General features: G+C 39.8%; 1 protein-coding gene and 1 pseudogene across 3 annotated transcripts in view; both read right to left on the bottom strand.

Moving 5' to 3' along the window:
- The window catches only part of TRAK2 (trafficking kinesin protein 2), a 63,677-nt gene extending 54,042 nt beyond the window's left edge, over positions 1-9,635 (bottom strand). For 2 of the 3 annotated variants that reach the window (XM_033430042.2, XM_049711950.1), the window contains exon 1: positions 9,374-9,634. The gene's annotated coding sequence lies outside the window, so the exon portion shown is untranslated. Of the gene's footprint in view, positions 1-9,373 lie in introns of all 3 variants that reach the window. The other variant, XM_004262862.4, reaches the window with a different exon arrangement.
- The window catches only part of LOC117201678 (WASH complex subunit 3-like), a 105,269-nt pseudogene that overhangs the window by 44,719 nt on the left and 50,871 nt on the right, over positions 1-9,679 (bottom strand).

Consider the following 9,679-nt stretch of genomic DNA (forward strand, 5'->3'; position numbering starts at 1 on the left):
GACCGCAGATTAACCACTTCTTTCGTGTTAATAACTCCCAATCAGGCTCTTCAGACCAGACTTCTTCCTGAGTTCCACTCAAATCTCTCACAGGCTGATTATGATCCCTTGAACTGATCCACTGAACAGCAGATGCCTCCTTTCTCTCACCTTGCCACATTCAATCCATTATCAAATCCTGCATAGTCTAATACCAATATATCTCAAACACACCCACTTCTCTTCATCCCCTCTTCTACCATCCTAATTCAAGCCATCATCATTTCTTAGAATATGAAAAACCTAACAGACTCCATGCTTAATCTCCTCTCTATTCTCCATAAGGCAACAAGAACAAAGTTTTTAAAACTAAACTCCTTTTAAAAAAATTCAAGTTGTTCATAATATACAGAATAAAATCCACACTTCTAATCAGTCTCCAAGGTTCAGCCCCGTCTGGCCCCTGACTACTTCTCCTCCCTCATCTTGCACCACTCTCCTCTTTGCTCATACTCAGTCACAGGCCTCCTGTCATTTCTTTCCACTTCCTCATCCTACTCTCTCCTATCCTGGGCCTTTGCAACTGTTCACTGTACCCAGAATACTCTCCCCTCTTGTTCTTTATATGGAACTACTTCTCACCCCTCAGGTCTCAGCTGAAAAGTCACCCTCTGGGAGACGTTACCAGTCCACCTGGTCTGAAGTAGCCTCCCCTACCACCTTTATTTTCTAACTTAGCATCTAATGTTTCTTTCCCAACATATATTACAATTTACTTCCTGGAAGTCCTCTTCCAGACAGGAAGGGGGCAAGTGCTATCTTCTCCCTTTCCACCTCCTTGCTGATCAGAATGGAAATACAATGGCAGGAGCTCAAGCAACTCAATAAATATTTGTTGTTGAAATGAACTATTAACTGAACTGGTGGGTGAATTCTTTCACCATTAACATGTATAACTATCAACTCCATTGTTAAACAACATAGTGTGACACTCTTAAATTAGACCCTATTTTATTTGAACTATTCCTTCCTTCTTCATGACTTGTCAGAAACCTTTCTAAAAAGAAAGAACTCACAGTTTGGCAAAATGACAGAGATATATGGATAAGCTTCAAAGATCTCAATGATCTTTACAACATGAATTAGTTCCACTTCTATACCACAGGTAGACTTTGTGTGCTCATTTTCTAGCATGAATAAACCATAATACAGGGTGCAGTTAATCAGAACGTCCCAAGGTTACATGAGCCAGTAGTAAAGCTAGCAATAAAGTGAGAGCATTACATATTAAGAAGTCAGTTATAAAAGAAATTACTTTTTTTAAATTAAATTAATTTTTTTATACAGCATGTTCTTATGAGTTACCTATTTTATACATATTAGTGTATATATGTCAATCCCAATCTCCCAGTTCATCCCACCACACCCCCCCAAAAGAAATTTCAATAAATGATTTCAATTAACAACCGGTCAACTAGCTGCTTACAGGACAGCTTTCAATAAATGCCTCTTGAATTAAACTAAAAGTACTGGAAAGGGATAAAAAGTAATATACAACAGTCTCTGTCTTAAGGGAAGATGAATATCTAAGAAATCTAAAATCTGATGGGGAAAGTTCCAATGATCTCCATGATCTAGATTAGATCTAAGATCTAATGATCAAAGAACTGTAAGAATTTAAGAGAATACCACCAGATAAGAAATAAGTAACTAATGAGTATTAGAACAGAACTGTTGTATAGATAGTCAGTGGGGGGAGAGTTCTTTTCTAGCTGAAGTAGCCTGGCTTCACACAGGAGTAAGATTTAATACAGGGCTCCTCAAGGATGGAAAGATTTCAATAGTGAGAATGGGGGTATCCAGTAGGTAAAGGACATAGAAAGAAAAAGAGGCCCCAAAGCAAACAGCAGGCAGAGCCAATTTGGCAGCAGTGTACAGACAAACTTAAGTGGGAATGATTATGGGGAAGATACTTGGAGCTTTAAATTTGGCTAGTTAAGATTAGGAAGTCTGCCCGAATAGCCAAAGCAACCCTGAGAAAGAAAAACAGAGTTGGAGGAATCAGGCGCTCCAACTTCAAACTATACCACAAAGCTACAGTAATCAAGACAGTATGGTACTGGCACAAAAACAGAAATATAGATCAATGGTACAGGATAGAATTCCCAGAGATAAACACACGCACATCTGGGCACCTAATTTACAATCAAGGAGGCAAGAACATACAATGGAGAAAAGACAGCCTCTTCAATAAGTGATGCTGGGAAAACTGGACAGCTACAGGTAAAAGAATGAAATTAGAACATTATCTAACACCATACACAAAATTAAAATCCAAATGAATTAAAGACTTAAATGTAAGACCACACACACTATAAAACTCTTAGAGGAAAATATAGGAAAAACACTCTTGGACATAAACCACAGCAAGATCTTTTTTGACCCACCTCCTAGAGTAATGGAAATAAAAACAAAAATAAACAAATGGGACTTAATGAAACTTAAAAGCATTTGCACAGCAAAGGAAACCATAAACAAGACAAAAAGACAACCCTCAGAATGGGAGAAAGTATTTGCAAATGAAACAACAGACAAAGGATTAACCTCCAAAATATACAAACAGCTCATGGAGCTCAATATCAAAAAAACAAACAATCCAGTTAAAACATGGGCAAAAGACGTAAATAGACATTTCACCAAGGAAGACATACAGATGGCCAAGAGGCACATGAAAAGATGCTCAACATCATTAATCACTAGAGAAATGCAAATCAAAACTACAATGAGGTATCACCTCACACCAGTCAGAATGGCCATTATCAAAAAATCTAGAAACAATAAATGCTGGAAAGGGTGTGGTGAAAAGGGAACCCTCCTGCACTGCTGGTAGGAATGTATATTGATACAACCACTATGGAAAACAGCATGGAGGTTCCTTAAAAAACTAAAAATAGAACTACCATATGACCCAGCAATCCCACTACTGGGCACGTACCCTGAGAAAATCATAATTCAGAAAGAGACATGCACCACAATGTTCATTGCAGCACTATTTACAATAGCCAGGACATGGAACCAACCTAAATGTCCACTGACAAATGAATGGATAAAGAAGATGTGGCACATATATACAATGGAATATTACTTAGCCATAAAAAGAAACGAAATTGAGTTATTTGTAGTGAGGTGGCTGGACCTAGAGTCTGTCATACAGAGTGAAGTAGGTCAGAAAGAGAAAAACAAATACTGTATGCTAACGCATATATATGGAATCTTAAAAAAAAAAAGGTATTGATGAATCTAGTTGCAGGGCAGGAATAAAGAAGTAGACATAGAAAATGGACTTGAGGACACGGGGTGGGAGGGCGAAGCCGAGGTGAAGTGAGAGTAGCATCGACGTGTATATATATATGCTACCGAATGTAAAATAGTTGGCTGGTGGGAAACAGCAGCATAGCACAGGGTGATTGGCTTGGTGCTTTGCGATGACCTAGAGGGGTGGGGTAGGGAGGAAGGGAGGGAGGCTCAAGAGGGAGGGGATATGGGAACATGCGTATGTTTATGGCTGATTCGCTTTGTTGTGCAACAGAAACTAACACAGTATTGTGAAGCAATTATACACCAATAAAGATCTATTAAAAAAGAAGAAAAAAAAGGATCAGGAAGTCTGAACTTGAAAAAAGGATCAGAAAGGAAGGGTACAAGTTCCTTCCTTTCTTTGTTTTCTTTTTTTAATAAATTTATTTATTTATTTTATTTTTGGCTGAGTTGGGTCTTCGTTACTGCATGCGGGCTTTCTCTAGTTGCAGCGAGCAGGGGCTACTCTTCATTGCAGTGCATGGGCTTCTCATTGTGGTGGCTTCTCTTGTTGTGGAGCACAGGCTCTAGGTGTGTGGGCTTCAGTAGTTGAGGCACGTGAGCCAAAGTGCAGGCTCAGTAGTTGTGGCGCCCGAGCTTAGCTGCTCCGTGGTATGTGGGATCTTCCCATACTAGGGCTTGAATCTGTGTCCCCTGCATTGGCAGGCAGATTCTTAACCACTGTGCCACCAGAGAAGCCCCTCTTTTTTTTTTTTTTGATTAAAACTTTTTTTTTTCCTACCATGAAACAATATTGTTTGGTCAGTTGGTCACAACTGGGTTCTAAGTCTTTTTTTTTTTAATCTATTTTTTATTGAAGTATAGTTCAATTACAATGTTGTGTTAATTACTGCTGTACAGCAAAGTGACTCAATTATACATATATGTACCTTCTTTTTCATATTCTTTTCCATTATGGTTTAACACAGAATAATGAATATAGTTCCCTGTTCTATTCAGTAGGACCTTGTTGTTTACCCATTCTGTATATACCAGTTTGCATCTGCTAACCCCAAACTCCCACTCCAACCCTCTCCCTCCTCCCTCCTCCTTGGCAACCACCAGTCTGTTCTCTATGTCCCCGATTCTGCTTCTGTTTAATAGGTAGGTTCATTTGTATCATTTAAATTCCACATATAAGTGAGATCATATGGTATTTGTCTTTCTCTTTCTGACTTACTTCACTTAGTATGATAATCTCCAGTTCCATCCATGTTGCTAAAAATGGCATTATTTCATTCTTTTTTATGGCTGAGTAATATTCCATTGTATATATGTACCACATCTTCTTTATCCATTCATCTGTCAATGGACATTTAGGTTGGTTCCATATCCTGGCTATTATGAATAGTGCTGTTATGAACATAGGGGTGCATGTGTCTTTTTGAATTATGGTTTTGTCCGGATATATACCCAGGAGTGGGATTGCTGGATGATATGGTAATTCTATTTTTAGTTTTCTGAGGAATCTCCATACTGTTTTCCACAGTGGCTGCACCAGCTGACATTCCCACCAACAGTGTAGGAGGGGGAACAAGTTTCTAAGTGGAAAGTGACATTTGAAAAATAAATCTGGAGTCAGAATACAGGACAAATTTCAGGAATGGAGAGATTAGAGACAGAAAAATAATTGAGAAATTTTACCACGTTATGCCTGAATTACTGTTAATAAAGGCATAAACTAGGTGAATAGAAACAGTAAGAGGGATGTGTGGAATTTGTGTGACAGTAAAATAGGACTTACGTGTTAAGTTGGGACTAGATGACTTTATTGATCCTCTCCTAAAAGATAATTACTTCTAGTATACACCTCAATCATTTGGCTTAAAAACCTCACAATTTTCCTTGTCCCTCACTCTACTAAGAGTGCTCTTTCTCAGACATTTGCTGCCCCCCACCTACCATCCCCCAAACTGGCTTCTCCAACCACATAATATATTCCAGCCAAAACAAAGGACTATATTTACTAGTTCCCTAGACAAACCAGGAAATTCCCAAACCAATGACTTTGTTCATGCTATGTTGTCTTTAATGTCCTCTCTCTGTTCCTCGTACCCAAAGTCTAGACATTCTTCACACCCCAGGTCAATGCCACTTTTCCCACCAAGCTCTCTCAGAGGCCCCAACTCAAAGTAAGTGTTGTCTCCCAATACTCTCCATTTTTCTCTGAAACACTTTTTTCAAAAAACCTTGCAATTGTTCCTTATCTCCTCTGGTAAACTATATACTCCCCATGGTAAACATAGCCAATTTATTTCTGTATTCCTTCCTTCTCTTTTCATAGGTACTTGAAGATCTTGATAAATAATATATGGCAACGGCACAGTATAATGGCTAAAAGTACAGACTCTGAAGACAGACTGTTTGAATCTGAATCTTAATACTGCCATTTATTAGCTACGTGACCATGGGCAAGTTACTTAATCTCTGTATGCTACAATATCTTTATGTATAAAATGGAGATAATAAGAGTAGATATTTCATAAAGTTGTCAGAGGACTTGGCTTAGAACAGTATAAGCATCATAAAAGTATCTATTAAATACAGTGGAAAAATACTGAATATTCTGTGATACGTGAGTAAAGCTTTATTTATCTATGGAAAGCAAAATGAAGCCAGTCTCTAGGTACTAAATAGGTATATACAAATTCTTCCTAAATCTTCTTATGTATTCCCTAAGGGTTAGCTGTGTCCTTTAAAGTCTTCCTTATGTTAACAACGGTTCTGTTGTAGTTTGACATTTCAATTTCTGAGAAAATATTTAGTTCAGCTTCCTGTGACAATAAGACACCTAACTGATCTTCTTGCCTCCAGTCTTACCCCCTTTAATCCATCCTCCCATGGCTCAAAGAGTATCTTTCTAAAATGCAGACCTAATGTTTTCCCACTGCTACAAACCCCCTCCATTCCATCCCCATTAGGATAAAGTTTAAAATCCTTAGAGTCTCATACAAATTCCTCCAAATATGGACCCTGCCTAGTCTCCAGTTTCATCTCTCAACACTTTTTACCATAAAACCTAATCACCTGGCCACATCTCAAAAGCTTTTTGTATGTCATTCCTTTTGCTAGAACATCTCTCCATTAGTTTGCTAGGGCCACCATAACAAAATACCACAGACTGGGTAGCTTAAACAACAGAAGTTTATTTTCTCACAGTTCTGGAGGCTAGAAGTCTAAGATCAACATGTCAGCAACACTGGTTTCTTGTGAGGCTTGCAGATGGCTGCCTTCTCAATGTGTCCTCACGTGGTTTTTTTTTTTCCTATATGCACATGTCCCTGGTGTCTTTTTGTGTCCAAAGTTCCTCTTCTTATAAGGTTACCAGTCAGAATGAATTATAACACACCTTAAAGGTCTCATTTTAACTTAATTACCTCTTTAAAGGCCCCATCTCCAAATACAGTCACATTCTGAGGTTATGGGGGCTAGGACTTCAACTTACAAATTTTGGAGAAACACAATTCAGCCCACAACAACCCCTTCTCCTTTTCTTTAGCCAGGCTAATTCCTATTTGTTTTTCCAAGACTGGCCCAAGCCTTCCCATCCAGGCAGATTTCACTGCCCTGTCTCTGTGTTCCCATAGTACTTCTGCATGCTGCTCTCTGTATGCTGCTATCCCATTAACACACTATCCCAGTTGTCTCTTCCTTCTTCAGACTGTATTCCTTAAGAGCAGAGACTAAATCTCTAGCACTTAGCACAGTGTCTGTTCCATTGAAGGTATTTACTAAGGATTTGATTATTTAGGGAAAGTAGAAGAACATGGACTTTGAAGAAAGGCAAGCGTGAGTTCAAATCCTGGCTATACCATTTACTTATCTTGTGGCTTTTGACAAGTCACTAAATGCTGACCTTCCATTGTACATAAGGCAGTTATAAAAATAAATGACTTAATTATAATAAAAGCATCCAGTTGTAGGGTTGGTACACAGTAGGTGCTCAATAAATGTTAGAGTACAGATTCTGGGATTGCCTGGGTTTGACACCCAATTCCACTACTTGGTAGCTGAATGACCTTGGGTATGTTAACTTATCCTCTGCTTCAGTTGCTTATCTATTAAGAACATCTCACACTGCTACTGTGAGGATAAGTTAATATAGGTAAAATATTTAGACGGGTATCTAACACTTATAAGTACTATACAAATGTTTCCTATTATATGATCACTGCAGATCTGAACTAATATCACTGGAAATCATGAATAATTTAGTTCATTCAATTATGAAGTTATTTTAAATGTGAATATTACTTTAATGCCTCAGATTTCTTACCACTAAACAGGATAGTAACTAAAGAGTTTCAAAAACTGGTACGGATGATATAAACAAAGATCAAAATAAACATGAAATAATATCATCTGCCTCATTCCTTGTATTAGTGTTTAAACATACTTTGGGTATTGAAGTAAAAAATCTTAAGAAACAAGTTTTTCTAGTCTTTGCGACTACAGATGTTAACCATTTGCAGTAGAGAATAACACTCTTTGGCTCATATTTTCAATTTCAGAACCACTAAACCTTTGAACTGGAAAGACCTTTGAGATGAAAGGCCAGTCCTATCATGGCTTACATTAAGTAAACAGGTGGATTTGTAATGGGCTTTCAGGGTCTTAATGAGCAGCTCTATGGAGGACAGGAATTACAAGCAGAGAGAATAACTGGTTCAAAATTACTAAAGCAGGGTTCATAACTTATTCTAAATGTCCAAGGTATGTAGTAGGAACCAGTATTAGGAAATAACGCTGGAAAATGCCTTTGAATCATCCAAACTTTAAGGTCAGTAATTTCTGAAGTAGGTACCTGACCTGTAACTTTGAAGTAAGGCAGATCTAGGTATGAATCTCCACTTGTTACATAAGCAAAGCTGAGCCTCAGATTATGCAACAGGGTTATTATAGTGATTAAGTGATCAAATGTACATACAGCTCATAACTGAGATGCCTGGCTGATTGAAAGTACTCAAATTTTTGTCTTTCTGACCCCCGTCACCATACGAATAAAAATCTGCAAAATAATAAAACACTGTCTTTCATACAGTATGTGTTTGCTGAATGTCTGAGACTTGTTGAACATTACTTAATTTTAAAAACAGAAAGCTGGAATAACTGCTGAAATAATCAAGTGTCTTCATCCCTGCCCTTTCTCCCCACCAAATGTCCTTCACAATTTCTTCGCAAGTGTCACTGCACCACCATTAACATGCTATTAACATGCTGTAGCTTCCAATTCTACAGCAAAGATTTGAAGGTCAGGAAAAAATAATCATTGAAATAGATAAAACAAAACTAAACTAAACAAAACTGGAAGAGTCCATTTCATTTTATTCCTATGGTCCATTCTAGCTTGATGAATTTCCAGTGAAAAGTTAGTTTCTGACGCAGAAGCTGCAGGTTTAAATAAAAGGTTCGTGGGCAAGTAACTGAATTCACCGCTATTATAATGACCCAGAAATCTTTTAAGTGTTTAGGAGACTATCTTTACTCTGGTTCTAAAAGGACATCTGCCAATATCCATTATTTACGCTTGAAACTAAAGGCAACCGTCTTTCTTTTAAAAGACGTGCGGTGTCTGGCTCAAAATCAATCGCAAGAAAAGCCCAACTCAACACTGAAAGAGCTCTTTCCAATACCCTCTCGTCTCGCTCACATCACAGATGGCGACCAAGGCTTAAGGTTTAACGTCCAGACACTAAAGCCGCTTATCGCTCAAGGATGGGGCACCAGGTGGGTGCTGTCCGGCAGAGGATGGGATGCTGCCAATCCTGAGAGGTGCAGCTGGGGTGCACCCCGAGGCCGGAGCCCAACGCCCAACACTTCGCACTTACACTTGGGAAACCACCCGCTTCCCACCGCGGTGGGGCGGGGTGGGGGGGGACGGACCCGGAGAGGACCCAGTCCTCCGGTACTCAGCTCAGGCTCCGGTGTCCGCGCGTGACCTCCGAAGACCGGGAGGAGCGCGGGGTGGGGAGGTTCCTTTGCCTTCAAGGGAGGATGGCAAGGGCAAGCTCGAGTCGTGCGCGGGAAGGTTACTCACAGGAATGGTCCGGCGTCCTCCGTCCTTCGCACGCGCTTGCTCAGGGAGAAGCCTCTAAAACGGCAGCAGCCTGAGAGGAGCAGCAGAAGCGGCCGCCGCTGCCAGTAACCGCCCGGGCGTGGCAGGAACGGACTGGCGATTTCACAACATCATCATTCGGCGACTTCGGTTTTGCAGCTACTCCAGGTCAATGACAGCCCCCACACATTTGGGGAAGAGAGGAGGAAACCCATTCTCCCAGCAGCCTGCACGGCACCAGCGCACGACCTGCTGGGGATTGTAGTTTCCTCTAGACCACGCCCCCTT

This window comes from Orcinus orca, chromosome 7, assembly GCF_937001465.1.
Source record: "Orcinus orca chromosome 7, mOrcOrc1.1, whole genome shotgun sequence".
NCBI lineage: Eukaryota > Metazoa > Chordata > Mammalia > Artiodactyla > Delphinidae > Orcinus > Orcinus orca.